This window comes from Ambystoma mexicanum, chromosome 3p (assembly GCF_040938575.1).
Source record: "Ambystoma mexicanum isolate Mex_15411 chromosome 3p, UKY_AmexF1_1, whole genome shotgun sequence".
Lineage (NCBI taxonomy): Eukaryota > Metazoa > Chordata > Amphibia > Caudata > Ambystomatidae > Ambystoma > Ambystoma mexicanum.
This window is the reverse complement of record NC_090925.1, coordinates 1,246,093,838-1,246,110,349: the sequence shown is the minus strand read 5'-3', so window position 1 is coordinate 1,246,110,349 and position 16,512 is coordinate 1,246,093,838.

Genomic DNA, 16,512 nt, shown 5'->3' with positions numbered 1-16,512 from the left:
CAACTCGCGATTCCGCGCTATTAGCGCTGGGGGCTATGGCGGTCGCGCTAATAGCCCCCGCGCTAATACCGCCGGCGTTACCGCCGAGGTCGTGATGAGGCCCAAAGTCTTATACATAGGTAATAAAACCAAACTACGGCCAATGCCAGTGACACAGGGATGCCACTCAAACAGCACTTCCATCAGCTGGCACAATCATAACATTCACTATACTTCAAATGGTTCCCAATCAATCTTGAATGTCCATAACACATGATAACACGATATAAGAAGATGTTTGAGGGTTTCCACTTCTTTGTCCCCACAAAATCGACAGTGCGCAGCCTCTGGGTCAATCTCCTTAGGCCTCAGGGCTAGCCCCCTGATCCGCTACAGGTTCCAACGAAACCTCATAAAATGAAAGCGGGCCTTTGGCCAAGGGAAGTTCCTCCCATATGGAGCAGCAGTGCCTAAACACTAGGATCATGTCTTGAGTGCTCCAAACGTACATACCAGTGACATTTATCCACAGTGGCACACCAATCAGATGAGTGGGGCCCCATAAAATAGCACTTTATAGGTTTCCCGGCCTCTTAAGCAAGGGAAAACCTTTTCGAGATGTTTTGAGCAACTGAAATTGACCTTTTGTGGCAAAATATAGATTTTCCACACATTCGTTACAGAAAGTCATGATTCTATTAAAGACTCAGAGGCGAAAGATTGTGCTCTGATCTTCTCTTTACTTCTCGAGCAGCAAAGAATAAACAAACAATTATGAAAAACAATGCAACATAAAAACTACAATTCCCAAAAAGTGCAGTGAATTCGTAGTTCATTTTTCAAAAGTCCACAAAAACCATGTGACCTTTCCAGTCCAATCACATTTCACTTTCCCCTAAAAATACTGCACATCCTTCCTCTTTCTTTGCTGCTCGAGCAGCTGAGATAAGTACTTTTTGCTTTATCAGTGTTTTATAATGTGAATGATTGTTATGGGTTAACGTGCTAGCGTGCGCATAGATAGCATTCATAAAAACGCTCAGCGTGTCTGTGAGTTGTGGCGGAGCATATCCGCTTTACGTTTAGGAGCGCGACGGACACCTTCATGGCCTGGGGCACCCAGGCCGACACTGGACACGCACCACCCTCTTCCAACAGAGTTGCCCAGCAGGGGCCCTGCTACTGCCGCTCATCAGGATGGATGGCGTTGCCCAGCAGGGGCGCCGTCATGTGCCATGGCCTGACATGGTAGGCCATCGACCTGCTACGCAGGGCTGCGCGCTGCAAAAGATAACACGGCAGGCAGGAGTCTGTTATTCGTAAGACTGACAAGCAGGAGGCCGCTCATTCTTTTTTTTTAGTACAAGCACGTGGGTACTGCCACGAGCCCCTCTGAGCTACCAAGCTCCGCAGGAGCGGTGACAGATTACAATGAAAAGGATGGGAACAGAACGTAGGAAGTCTGTACAAAAAGCAAGGCCTCAAGACCTAGCATGGGATAGGCAGAGAAGGGTGGCAGAGAAGGATGACTTGGGTAGAATTCTAAATAGGGTAGGTTTAAGATTGAATGTGGCAGGATTTAGGTTTGGGTGTAGGCGGTATGGGGTTTTGTCAGCGAGTGTCAAACAATCTTTCCACTGATGAAATGGGTCAGCTTAGTATCACCTCATTTCAGAAAATGTCTGTCACGTCACGGGACTCGAGACAGGTTTCAAGAAATCCACGATTCGCCAAGTGTCTCGCTAAACCTAATGTAAGACGGAAATGCAGCAAAAGAGTCCTGCATTTCCGAGCTGATTCATGCAGAAGGGCTTGGAAGTTACCTTGGCAACGGTGGAAGCCGTTGTCAAGGGGAGGGAGTCGGCGTTCAGGAAGCAAACACTAGTCACATGTCTTCCTCTTCTTAAACTCTGCCCTGTCCTAAGTTCAGTGCTTCTGATTGAGCTCTTTTTGGTATAGAGCTTCGATCTGTGCCTTTTTGTGATTCTGCTTACGTTTTTTCGGACCTGCATTTGGATTTCCCTAGTCTGTCTTGGTACCTGGAACTTCTGTTTTTTTCGACGTACGGCACTCGTCCCTGGACTCGCTACTTGCCTGCTCCCTGGTTCTGTCGCCGCCCGCTTGTGTTTTTGATTCGGACTGGATTTTGGCTTGCTGTTCTTGACCCCCTTGTTTTTTGACACCTTTACGGATTTCAGATTTTCCGTGTTTGAGTTCCTTTCTTGTGCACTCACTTTTGTGACTTCCACATACTTTTGTAACAATAACTTTTTCAACCCTCGCTTCCTTGCGGGATAGGAGTGGTTCAGCCTCAGCTGCACCGCGGGATAGTATCAGCCTCCGCTGCATCGTGGGAATAGGAGTTCTCAGTCTCAGCTGCACCGCGGGATCCTGCCAGCCTCCGCTGCTACGTGGGAGTGTTGTGTTTTCCATCCTGGCCACCCCGTAGGCTTCGTTGAAGACCCAGACCCGGACTCAGCCTCAGCTGCACCCTGGGAGAGATCTAGTGGAACTATTGTGGTACGGTAACTTGTGCTTCATTCTTATTTTCCTTTTGGTTCAGGGAAGTGGGTCAACCCAATCCATACGGGTTAGATAGGAACTTTTCTCTCACGTTTGGCTATCCAAGGGATATTCCTACCTCCTTATACTGCTTATCTAACATAGGGGTTAGGCTATTGGTTGTATCATTGATCCCTCAGTTTATTCTGTTCTCACGCAGTGGTTTCTGTTACAGGAAATTTCCACGACTACTGACTAGAGTCCTTGTCCTAATAGTTCTGGGTCTTGCCACTAACCTCACAGGTTAGTGTAATAGATATCTTGCTCGAAAAATTTTGCTATAGAATTCAGGTTATTAATTACTGTATCTTTCTTCACAGCCACGAGTTCTCCAAGGATTCCAGTCTTTCGATTAATCAATCTTTCTGTATGTTCCTTTGTACATTCAGAGAGGTATATTGATAGAAAGAATTCTTCCTCTACACTACGGGGTCAAGTTTGTGAGGAAGAATTCTGACAATTTCATGCTCTTGTGAAGTGGAAACGCCCCCTTAAATTTGAAAGGTCTAGGCATACTATCCACTGCTAACCTGGCTCAATGCCCTTACAGGCTGCCATCTGGCAAGGGTGTATAAGCCCTGGCATTTTTGAGTTCCATTAATAGAAATGGTGCAGGTAGTTCCATCTCTGAAAGGGTAATCTGCCAATCATTTCATAATCTGCCAATCATACCCCCTTTCATATACTTCATGCCAAAAGCATAGTGTACACCTGGGCCCTGCTGCATTAGTAGCCTGATTTGCCGCGCCTGCTCTTCAGTTGAACAGAGCAGGTTCAGAGGTCACATGTGCCCATATGACAGCTGCAGTAACAGCCAAGTCCCGGCAGCATATGGGTGGCATTTAAGACATGCACTCCTGCACCAAAACCCTATAATTATGAGTCTACTGTTCTGCTGACAGACAGGGGCGTCATTTAGGTGTTGCCAGGGGTCGAACCTGCAACCCCTGACGTCTCCCTCGCTACCCCTGTGGTCTCCCTTGTTACCCCTAAGAAAAGAAAAAGGCAACTTTTTTTCCCTTTTTTTTTAGAAAAAATTAAATTGAAGCTTCTGGGCTGTGGCCAGCAGCATGTGGCTCTTTGTTTCTGGAATGGCTGGTTTTCTGATAGCTATAGCCGTTAAGATAGCTTTGTGGGTTGAGTGCTCACTGCTGCAATGTGTGTGTGATCTGCAGGTTGCATATTCAACTCCTGGCAAGATCAACTCAGCGTTTCATCCTGCTCAGGTTGATAAATGAGTACCAACACAGTTTGGCTATTATTGTATGTATATTTGTTCTATATGAAGCGCTTACGGGTAAGTGCTATATAATAACACATAATTATCGTTTGACCTTGGACGTCTGCTTGCATTCACAGTAATTTGGTAATATGGGCCTATGCGCGGTGATACTAATGATACACATGTTGATCCATTCTTGTATAAATGTATATAACTTCACAGTGATATCGTAACCATATTTTTCGTAGTGTACTTAGAAACAATGCCATGGGATGCCACTTCCTGTTTTGTCAAGGGGTGTAAGGTCGCGTTCCATCGCTTCCCGTGGTGCCACTTTGGGGTGGGGTCAAATGACATCACTTCCTGTGATGTCATTAGAGGTCAAGGGTCATGTGATGTCACTGCCGCTACCCCTGGCATTTTGGTGAAATGACATCCCCGATGACAGCATAATCTCTAAAAAATAGGCCACACTTGAGCTATGATACGGTGAATGGTATTTCTCATAGTTATAACAGCCAAAGCAGTTTGATGATAGTACATATTTGTCAGCTCTGTGAGGCCAGCTCTGCTGTGATAGGACTATGGGCCTTGTTACGAGTTTGGTAGTTGTTCAGTGGTAAATCTGCCAAATGACAACCATACTCAATTACTGTTACGGTCACTTGGTCCTGTGGAGTTATCATAGGATTGTAATTGCTGGTAATTACCCATTTTTGGAGTGCCTAGGACTCCATGAGGATTTTTGGCAGATTTACTGCTGGTGGAATTATTGCACAGTAAATCTACTGATTTCTGGGGGTAATATGGAAGATGTACCTCCAGCAACAAGCTGGAAGCGATCCTCAATCCTTCCTCTGAAATTTGGTGCATTTATAGCACAGTAATACCGCCGGTGGTAAATACACCAAAAACTATAATTTAGCGGTGCTGGAAAAGTGGGAATACCGCCTCTTTTTCCCACACCACCAACCTTGTAATGAGGCCCATATATGTATTTTTCTCAGACAATGCTGTCTCTGCTACTGCTATATTACTGCTAGCAAGACTGTAGTTTTGGGGATTGCCTCTCTTTGTTCCATTTCTGGGGTTGCAGGTAATGCCCGCCCCAGAAGACAACATCTCCTAAGAAAGGTGTTCTGGGAGCAGTAATCCAAGGAGCGCACACCCATGCTCCTCACCACCCCACACTTTGCAATGACATTAAATGTATCACAATCCGCACACCCTAATTTTATACTCCAGAGTATCTGGTTGTTTTTTGTTGCACATATGGTATGGCAATAGACATTACGAGCAAGCACATATTTGTGCGCCAAGAGGTCTCGTGTTTCCTGCTTCTCTGCATGTGCAATCCCTCATGCCCCATGGCCAAAGGTTCCAATCGCAATATTTTTTCCAATTTCAACACTCATTCAACAATCCTTTGTACAGTATAATTTGACAATACAACAGAGCCACTGTCGTGATCACATGAACCATTGCTATTTTTCATATTATCAATGAGAACTGCCTTACAAATCTGAAATTAATGGCAAATTATGTTGTTTTTCTCTTTCTGGTTCTCCATGTTTCTGTTTTATACAAATTCCTGCTTATGGTATGGCAATGATGAATGATATTACAATTTGTGCAATGTATTATCAATGTTTTGTGATACTGTACATTTCAGTTTTGAATGACATAATTTGAATGACACAAAAAACCCTGAAGAAGAGCGTTGGCTCGAAACATGGGTCAGCTAGGGTTATATCCATGACAGCAACCTATGTTTTCTCTACTTGCAATCTTAGTCTTATTAAGTAAATGTGTTTGGTTATACCTTATTTGTCTCCAAAGCATTATTATTATATATGTTTATCACTGGTTCAACACTAATAATGAATTCTAGAACCTCTATTTTTGGTTAGTGAGGCGCCCGGTGTGACAGAGTGCTTTCACCTTAGTTAACTGTTTCTGGCTTGCCAGGGAGACATGTAATCACTGTCTCCCGAGTGACTCACAGGCTCTGTAACATATTCTCCACCCGCAGCGCAGCTGACAGCGACACTCCCAACCTCTTGACCGGACTTTAATTAAAGTATATATATTTGTATAGGACCTTGATTGGACATTCCCTTTATTTTGAGCTGTGAAACCTTGCAGTTTGGGCCACTGCTGAATCACATTCACACCCCTCTTAAGAGTATAGCCATCCCTCAGCCCACGTAACCACAGAAGGAGGTATATCCCTTGACTGGGCCCATTTTACCTTTATGATTGGGATCACTGTTGCTTTGTAGAAGTGTGAGGGTGGATTATGTGGTTTATTGACTACTCCCCACAATACTCCTACAGAGCAGAAGTTAATTTGTTGAACTAATTTACACAGCTTTTAACCTAATTGGAACTCGTGCCCCCACCCCTAATTCCTCCCTTTTGCAGCCTCCCCCCATTTGCCATCCAAATTTGCTTTATCAACCCACCATTCCCAGAAATCCTTCAAGGATGGTGCTCCCTCCTACTTCTACCAATCACCACCCCACTGTACCACTGGGCTAGGCTGTCCACTCAAACAGACCTAACCAAACCCTGTTTAATACTACCACAACCTCACAATCTTAACAAACAACTACTAATCAAACATACTGTGCACCCAGCACTCATAAAATCCTTCTCCAGAGGTATTTATTCCGCCCACCCCTCATTACCGTAACTATCCCAAAAGACTCTCCACTGTAGCCCTGGTCTCCAGCATGGTATGACTCGTTGCCCAGCATCAAGTGACCCACTGCATCCTCCATGTACATTGTGATGGATCCCAATTGTATTTCTGTGTGTACCACCATACCCCCCATACTTTAGAAAATGTCTTCATCTCTCAGTTGAGCCCCTACTCCCCTTGTTCACCACCGCCTCACTGTCCATCCTACGCTGTGCCCACCGTGGCAGTAACTCAAACAAATACAGTTTAGTAACTGGCCAATCACCCCTAATGATCATCATGCTTTTAGTCTATCCATGCCAAACTTGGACCCTTGACTAAATGATTTCTCCCAAAATACAAAAGTATCACTGCTGTCTTATGTTTCTCCTTTAATGTTACTAACATGGGAAATAACTGATCCCACCTAGTACTCTCAACCCAGGCCACCTACCCAAAGAATCCTGGTAGCAACAATGCAATTGTATCTCTGCCCCCCTCTCCCCGCCAGCTTATTGTTCTGCTCCCTTCACCAACAAATGGCCAGAACCCAACTTTCCCATAGACCACACACCAAATATCTGTCATCTGAAAGAAACAACACACCAGGGCATCCACTCCATCCGCCACCCCTCACTTGGACCCTTTCATAGAGGCCTTTTGAAGCCAATGTAATTGTCAGACTTCCATACCCCTTCATCAACTCTTTCTTCCAAAAACCCCACCCTCCACTCCAATTGCCCTTAGACCTCTTCTCAATAAGACTAGTACCTGTGCAACTTATACTACCCTTGACCCTGCATGCCTTAGTAACCTGTACGGGGCCACCCCCTCTCACCAAATCCCATTCCCAATAGACCTTTACTGGGCATAACCCCCTCTTCCAAATTTCTGTGCCTCACCCAAGCCCATGTCCCTGTCACGTTTTGGTCCCCTTTCGACCTTCCAATGAAAATGTCTAGCCCCTCTCCACTCACTTGGACATTGTACCATAAGTCTCTCCTAAACCCATTAAGTCCTAACTGCTGAAACTCCCTATTTGCCCCAAAGAACAACAATATAAATCAAGACTTTAACTATTGGTCTCCTACTGAATCCAACACAATTTTCTCAAAATTCCCACCAATCCATCTTACAATGCTCAGTTCCAGCAGCCTTCCCCTCTCACTTGACCAGCCGCACAACTATTTCTTAGCCACCTCGGCCCCACCTGGATCATCACTTCATAACCAAAGGCTGTCCCCACCAAGTGTCCATCTATCATGGTCGGTCCTTGACAAACCTTTCTCTATTAACCTCAGTATGAAGTTCATCACGTTGTCTCGTCTTCTTTCCTCTGTATCCACCCTAACTCTCAGGTTCTGTGTCCCACCACTTTACATGATAGTCTTCTTTCCACTCTCGACACTCTCTATCCCTCTCATCCTTTCCTTCGATCCCGGGAAACACCCCTACAACCATACCCTTCTCCTCCTCTCCTCTCTATAAGGTCCTCTCTCTGTAAACTGAGCGACGCTGGCAGAAATCTGGCCTTCTGTCCGATCTGAGTACTTGATCTGCTCTTCATACGTCTTATGACACTCTCCTTCTTACAGATAAAAAACACTACTTCCCTTCCCTCACACTCTCTCTCTCCCCTCACCCTCACCAACTCATTCAGCTTCTTAAAGAAATGCTCTCTCCTCCGTCCTACCCCATCTTTTCTATCCCCTCTCTTATCTTCCAATCTTGCTAACTGCTTTTCCTCTAAAATCTCAACTTTATGTTCCTTTTTTCTCAAGCCATCTTCTACTCCATCCCCTCCCCAGTCCCTCAATTACCCTCTCTATTCCTTCCTCTTTCTCATCCTTTTCTCCTCTCACTGACTCCGACACTGCCTCATTTATTTCTTGTGCTCACCCTTCTGCGTCACCCAATTCCTGCTGCCCTAATTCCTTCTATTTATCCTCAAATTATCCCTCTCTTCTTAATCTCTCTCACCACCTCATATTTTCCATCCTCTTTCAAACAGGCTGTCATAATTTCATCCTTAAAAAACCCTTGCTTGAACCGTTTCTATGCTCCAGCTTCTGAACCATCTCTCTTCTACCTTTTCTCCCCAAAATCTTAGAAAGACTAGTCTACTCCCAAACCTCAGCTTTTCTCTCGTCCTTTCCCTGCCTCCCCACGGTACATTCTGGCTTTCGCCAGGCTCATTCTACTGGCACCGCCAATACTCCACATTTCTAACTCTCTCCTGACAGCCCGTCAAAACAAGCTTTCTTCCATTCTTATTTTCCTGGACCTCTCAGATGCCATTGATACAGTAGACCACCATACTCTTCTTTCTTCTCTCACCCTGTTGGTTTCCCTGGCAATGCTCGCAAATGGTTTCAATGCTTTCTTTCGGACCGTTCCTACTCTGTCTCCTGGCCGGCCTGTCCTCCTTCTTTATTGCGTTTCCCAAGGATCTGTACTTGGTCCACCTCTATTCTCTATTTACGCTATCCTCCTTCCCGCTCTAATAGATACTTTTAAGTCTTGTCACTTTTATGCTGATCACACAGAGATATTTCTTTCATTTTCCTCTTTCTCTGATTCATTGCAAGCTACTGTACCTGCCTATCTGTCGGCAGTCCAAAACGGGATATCTTCCCACTTTTTACACCTTAACCCCTCTAAAACTTAACTGTTATTTTCCCTTCCCCTTCCCTTTCTCCCTTTGGTATTATTTTTCCTCCTACTTTTCTCCCATTCTCCCCCTCTGCATGCTATCTTGGTGTATGATTTCTCTATATTCTTCTCTAATCGCATTGCGTCCACAGCTCGCAGCTATCCATCTAATATTCGTTGTTTCTGCCCTGTTCTCTCCCTCAAGGCCACTAAACTTCTTATTACTTCCTCAGTGCTTTCTCGACTTAACTATTACTCAGCTCTTCTCTTCAGACTTCCTGCTTTCCATCTTACCCCTCTTCGCTCTGTCATTTATTCTGCTGTTCGCTCCTCTTACTTCTTACGGGCACTTTTCTTGCTAATTGGCTTCTACCCTTCGTCTGCGTTTCCATTTTCTGTTTATTGGCTTTAAATGTATTCACAGCCTCGCTCCTTACCTTTCTGATCTGATCTTCCTCTGTTCCCCATCTCGTTCCCTTCATTCACAAACTCTTCATCTACTCTCAGTCTCCAAAGCCCCTTGTTCCCCTTTTCACTTTTGCTTCTTTTCGCTGCTTGCCCCCAAACATGTGTATTCTCTGTCTCTACATAGTCACTCTTCCTCCTCTGTCTCTTTTTTACGCACTCGCCTTAAAGCTCATCTTCTGTTCCCTTACCACTAACTGAAATGTATTGCACAGCCATTGTTTTATTTCATCTTTACACTTTTCATTTGTGTACTGTTCATTGCTTGTACATTTAAATATTCACTGCTTTGGTGAAAGTATACTATAAATGTCAATGAATACAAACACAAATGTTGGCAACTACTTCTCAACTTACTCCAGGTCTCTCAATCTCCGAGCTGCCACAGACCGTCTGACCTTCTGGGATCCTAACTGCTTGGTTTTTCACCTCTGGTACCCAACTGCAGAATCTGCAACTGTGAATGAGGCAATGGAGCGGAAGTCGAGACAAAGTGGTCTGTGGCAGCTAAGCAGAATGGAGCACGAGTCTTTGTTCGGTCTGTGCTGGGAGGAGTGACTTTGATGGACTCAAAAGCTCAAAACCCTGTGGAACACAGAGCGGAAGTGGAGACGAAGTGGTCTGTGGCAGCTGAGCAGAAAGGAGCAGAGTCTTTTTTCGGTCTGTGCTGGGAGGAGTGACTTTGTTGGACTCAAAAGCTCCAAATCCTGTGGAAAACAGAGCGGAAGTGGAAACGAAGTTGTCTGTGGCGGTTTATAGTCATAATCTCGAATACAAATATGTCGAAAGTCATAATGTCGAAAAAATAAAGTCGAAAACAAAAATGTCGAATTTCTTTTTTTTTGTTGATTTTTATTCGAAATGGGGGGGTTCCCCCCTAACCCCGCTTTTTTAAATTTTTTTTATGTTTTACCCCTTTTTTTTACCACCGGAACCCCAAAAAAACATGTAAATTAAAAAAAAAATTCGACATTTTTGTTTTCGACATTATTGCTTCGACATTATTGTAATTCGACATTTTGTTTTCGAGATAATGACTGGACACCGTCTGTGGCAGCTGAGCAGAATGGAGCAGGAGTCTTTTTTAGTCTGTGTTGGGAGGAGTGACTTTGTTGGACTCAAAAGCTCCAAATGCTGCAGAACGCGGACCGGAAGTGGAGACAAAGTGGTCTGTGGCAGCTAAGCAGAACGGAGCAGGAGTCTTTTTTCGGTCTGTGCTGGGAGGAGTGACTTTGTTGGGCTCAGAAGCTCCAAACCCTGTGGAACACGGAGCAGAAGTGGAGACGAAGTGGTCTGTGGCAGCTGACCAGAATGGAGCAGGAGTCTTTTTTCAGTCTGTGTTGGGAGGAGTGACTTTGTTGGACACAAAAGCTCCAAATGTTGCAGAACGCAGAGCGGAAGTGGAGACAAAGTGGTCTGTGGCAGCTAAGCAGAACGGAGCAGGAGTCTTTTTTCAGTCTTTGTTGGGAGGAGTGACTTTGTTGGACTCAACCAACTTTTCAAACGCTGCGGAACCCAGAGTGGAAATTGAGACAAAGTGGTCTGTAGTCCGTGGGGCTGATGGGCCGAAAGGTCGCGGAGTGGCCGCCCTTGTAAAAATCAATTTGCGGGAGAGGATGTGAACCCAAAACGAGAGGGTTGACCCCTACTCTGTCAAGGACTGGGGTATAATCTTAAAGTAAAAAAAGAGTTTAAGCGTGATATGAGTCGCTGTAAATGTCTCGAGGAGACTTACCTTACCATGTTTGCTATTTGCACAATATATGATCTCCTTTTTGTAAGCTCTTTGTTGTATGAAAGCTGAACCACTATGCAATAAGTCCTAGTGCTTATATGTTTCACAATCATTTTATTTGTAATGTAAATTCATCTATATATGATATAAAAATAATTTAAACATATATTTGAAAAAGACCGTTCAAAACTAATTAGGAAAAGAAGAAAGAGGTGAATGTCTTGTAGATTAAAGACAACATCTACTAATATTCAGAAAAGAAAGAATTTGTGCAAAAATGCACCTAAAACATTTGTAGCATTTCATATCAACACAATGTTATGACCTCAACCTTGTTGTTAAGTGGCAAAAAAGGGGCGGGGGAGCTTGTTTACTTGATGCAGCTACAACTGGTACACACGGCACAGTCCTATTGAGTCCAATTAGAACAACATGAAATGGATCCATTTAACATGAATTGCTAGTGTGTGTGGAATATGAACTGGGTAGGGTCGATCCGGGGTCACTGGGTAGGGTCGATAAGGGGTCTACGCAAGGCGCTGGTGTGGATCCAAGTCAGCGCACGTGGCTTGCGTGTAAAAGTCAAAGTGCAAGCAAGCATGCGTTTCGGTGGTGTGTAGAAATTTCCGCCTTCTTCAGGACCAAAGGAGTTGAATATATCTGGCTGACCCCTATGGCGGAAGTGCTAAGATAAAGGTTGGGATTAGAGTGCTCTGTTGCTCAATTAGTTGCATGTATAGTGGCATACCAAAAGAACACGACAGCCTACTGAGTATATCAAAAATCTGTCACTAAGCTGAATGTGCTAGGTGAAACCAGAATATCAATTAAAATAGAGTGCATACGTGGAAGGCATGAATAGTTGGTGCATGCAAAACGGGCAATTAAGCAAGCATGCAATTGTGGTCTAAAAATTAGGCAGAGAATAGAGTAACAGAGAGTCAAGTGTCTAGTGCCCGGAACATGAGTGCATGTTAGTGGCACCATGTTGTGTTAAAGTCATGCCGGCGCAGAATGGGTAAAGAAAACGGAATGCTGGAAGTCAGAACTATAGGACGGACAGTAAGGGCAAGAGATAAAAAAAAGATGCATGTAACTGTACCTCGCAGTGTAATATTACACTTACACCTTATGCATGCTAGCCAAGAAGTCTTGCCGGCGGGTAGTGGAAAGATCCATCATGTTTGTAGTTTTATGTGCAGCTCGGCACTATGTGAGAGGATAGATCCTTGGATGTACCTCTAAATTAAAAAATGCGATGCATAAGTGAAGGGAACCAATGGAGGTAGGCAGAGGAGCTCGAGGCAATTTAAGAAAGCGCACTGGCACTGCAGAGCCTACCTATACCAGCAGGCACGGCAGTGCGAGGAAAACAGTGTCTCTCGCAGCGTGGCAGTATGGAACTGTTCCCCGGTACTACGCTGTGGAGAGGCGGTGAAGCCATCTATAGCAGTTTCCCTGGACGGAGTGGTGTGTGATTCTACAACACAAGTTAAATTGTTGTATCTGACATTGGTTGGCGGTGCATTTGGTGTGAGGTGATTGAGCTAGCCATTTGGAGCCCGCCGCTCGACCTCTTTGTTGCCTCCCATTTGCTGTGACTATTTCTCCCTCAGAGGCCTCCCCCGTCCCCCTGGCTATAAGTGCCTATTACTGAAGTACAGGCCTCCAAAGATTGAATGGCGTCTATTTATTTTCTAAGACGTGGGGCAATGGCAGATGATCTGAGGGCCCTGGAAATGACGGACCAGGAGGCATATCAGGGTCGCAGGTGCAATCTCAGGCTTGTACTGCAAACGTCCAAGCAGTTAGGGCTTTAGTCAATGAGAGCCGGGCCAGTCCCTCTGAAATGAACGTACAGTTTCCGTCGTGGCAAGGCCGAACGGCAAGTGCAGTCCAGGACAGGACAGTCGAGCCCGTGCCCCCAAATGAGCAGACAAAGTCCCTGGGGGGGTTAAACGTCACCCCCGGACCAGTTGTAAAGATTAGTTCTCTTTCTGGGTATAGAATCCACAGTAACAACCACTTCTATGAAAAGGAAAATCCAGGAGGATTTTTTCCCCCCAAAACGTCTGGGAGACACGGTACCAGTGGACATAAGATACAAAGGGCCTCATCATAAATTGGGTGGTAACGCCGGTGCGATAGCCCTACCGCCAAACCCACCGGCGCTATTAGCGCCGGATCACGGGTTTGGCAGAATGGGAATTCCCCATTGGGCTCAATGGAGAAATTTCGCGCTTTTACCGCTGGCAGATTTCCCACCGGCGTTAAACGCGCTGAAAATAGGCACATTTTCGGCGGATTTCCCCCCAGCTCAGAGCTGGGGGGAAATCAGCCGAAGCCATGATTTGGCGGACCCTTAAATGCGGCGGTAACAGCGCTACTGCCACATTTAAGGGCTACCGCCAAACTCGTGATGAGGCCCAAAGACAGCTTCATGGAACTTGATGAGAGAGGGGGGAGAGACAATGTATTGGAGCACCAGAGAGGGTCGGAGGAAAGAAATGGTCTTCCTGATTGCAACACCTTATCGATCCCGATGCTACATATGAGCCCAATCTTGGCCTCAACCCACCCTCCCCCGCCCCCAAAACCTCAAAATCAGATCTTGGCTTAAAGTCTGGGCGCAGTGCCACGGAAAAACACAAAGAGGCTGTGGTCACAGAGGGGACTCTGCAGGCCCTGAATTTTGTCCTGAACACCCTGGTAATTGTCTTTGAATGAGGCAATGATTACACTATGCTCTTGTCCTTGTGGGTCACATGTCTTGCTTTAAAAACAATATTGTGATGCAGGGATCTGAACTCGAACACCTGCAGTGGCGCCAGCACCCTCTTATTCCTAGCCAACTGCCTTGTCACTATCGCTACCACCTCCTTATTTGCCAATGTTGAAATTGACTTCCTTATCCGTCATCTACCCCTCCCCACAAGTTGAATGCTACTAATCAAGGAAGCAATTTGAGAAACGGTATAGTGGAGCCCTTGTCCTCTGCCAGGCTACCGTTCCACTCACTACCTTCTCCTCCGATGCCAACCAAATCCCTGCACCCCTGACATGGCCGAAAAGATCTGAAAGTCCCATTCTGCTGAATCCCCTAGCATCCACATGGATACACCATTAAATCCCTTTAGAAATGTAAAGCAAACTCTCAAGCCTCCCCACCGATCCTTATAGCTACCAGGTGGCCCAACAGCTTCTGAATGACATTGAACTCTATCTTCATCGCCTGCAAAGCATCACCCAATAACTGCACCAGTGTCTCTACCTTATCTCTCAGAAATCTCGCACACATTCTCATCGAATCCACCTCATTTCCCAAAAAGGGAAAATTCTATTTCAGCCCTCTGTCCTTTCTGGTACTAATGAGACCTCTAACTCTGTCATCAACTTCACAAACTTACCCTACAGACCAGCACATTACCCCACAGCCTTTGCCTGTGCCATCGTCAACAAACCAAGCAGTTAGTGCAACACTTGCTTTGATTCCATCCTGTACGGAAAAAAAAACACTCGTGAAACATATTAAAGTGTCCATGCAGTGTGCATAATACCAAACAATCACGGGGGAAATTGTGTCCACAAATATCACATCCTGAAACTGCATTCCCAGAAAGCAGAAATCCTCTGGATGCAACAGTAACAACTGAAACGCTGGCTTGATGTCACACTTGCCCACCAATGCCCTCTCCCGTTCTTCCTCACTAGCACAATATCCTGATCCACCCTCACGTAACTCACCCTGCACGCCTATTCTGTGATGCAATCATTCAGATACAAACACAGATACCCCTTCAAGCTACAACAAATTGTGTTATTTTCTTTGTATTCGATACGTGAAACTTCAGGGTACAAGAAAAAAAGGGCTCCAACACGATACTTTTCCAATGGCAACCTCAAACAAGGAGCAAATGTGCCCCCATGCTTCTCCACTGGGAGGTTGTAAAATGTGACAGTAAAAGTCCCCAGACTGTGGGGTATGTGGGGTTTAGCAAATGGAATTCTGGATTATTCTCCTGGGTTATCCTAATGGCTCTACATGTATATTAAGGGTGCAGAAGGAGGAGACTGACATACAGCTGGCATAGTGGTTGCTAGAAACCTTTATTGTGTAAGAAAATGAAGAGAACATCAAACTTTCCTTAACTCTAAGAGGGGTTACCCTGCCTCAACTAAAATACTAATGACTCGCTCAGAATATCTTTGCAAATAAATAGTCCACCAACCTGTGTCAACACCCTACTTCTGTCCCTTACACTTAATACTGATCTAAGGATAATGTAGATCTTATTGGTCCAGAAGAATGTCTCTGTTCTTCTGGACTGGGGGTAGAAGTTCATTCCCACGTATTGGCTTCTTCTTGGAGGAATCCCCTTCCCCAGGCCAAAACACAAAAGGCAAAGTTCAAAACAGTTCTCTTTGGCAGACACACTGTCCATATTCTAACAGTTCAACACAACCAGGGGGAATGACTCCCTTCCCCTGGTCTTGGTTACCAGGAGAATGACTCCTTTCTCCTGGTATCTTTTCACTTGTTATCACAATTCCAGATCACCAGGGGGAACTACTCTCTTCCCCTGGCCTCTCACCCGCTTGAGTTTCACAGTTCACTACCACCAGAGGTAATTACTCCCTTCTTCTGGCTCACATCTCATGTAACTTTGTATACACAGTTCTCAAATGTTAGTAGGGTCCCCAACCATGCCTTCTTCTCTTCTTTGATTGAATTGACTTAGTATATCTCGTTACCAAGTACTGCAACGAGGAAGATGACTCGTGTTGTTTGCTGATTTTGGGTCCCCAAACCTGGCTTCTCTCTCTATTCGGTTTGGCCCACTTGGTTCTCTCTCATGTCAAGTATAACCATGGGGAAGATACCTCGCTTCCTGGTTTAGCTCCCAGACCCATGTTTCTCTCAATCTTTGGTTCAGCTCTCTTGGCTCACTCTCTCACCAAGTGCAGATCCAAGGAATATGCCTCGCTCCTTGATGTGGCTCCCTGATCCCTGTTTCTCTCACTCTGGTTCAGGTCCCTTGGCTTACTCTTTCGACAAGTACTGATACGAGAAAGATGCCTCATTCCTTGATGTGGGTCCCTGATCCCTGTTTCTCTCATTCTCTGTTTCAGTTCTTTTAGCTTACTGTCTCACCAAGCACTGATACAAGGAAGATGCCTCGCTCTTTGATGTGGGACCCCGACCCCTGTTTCTCT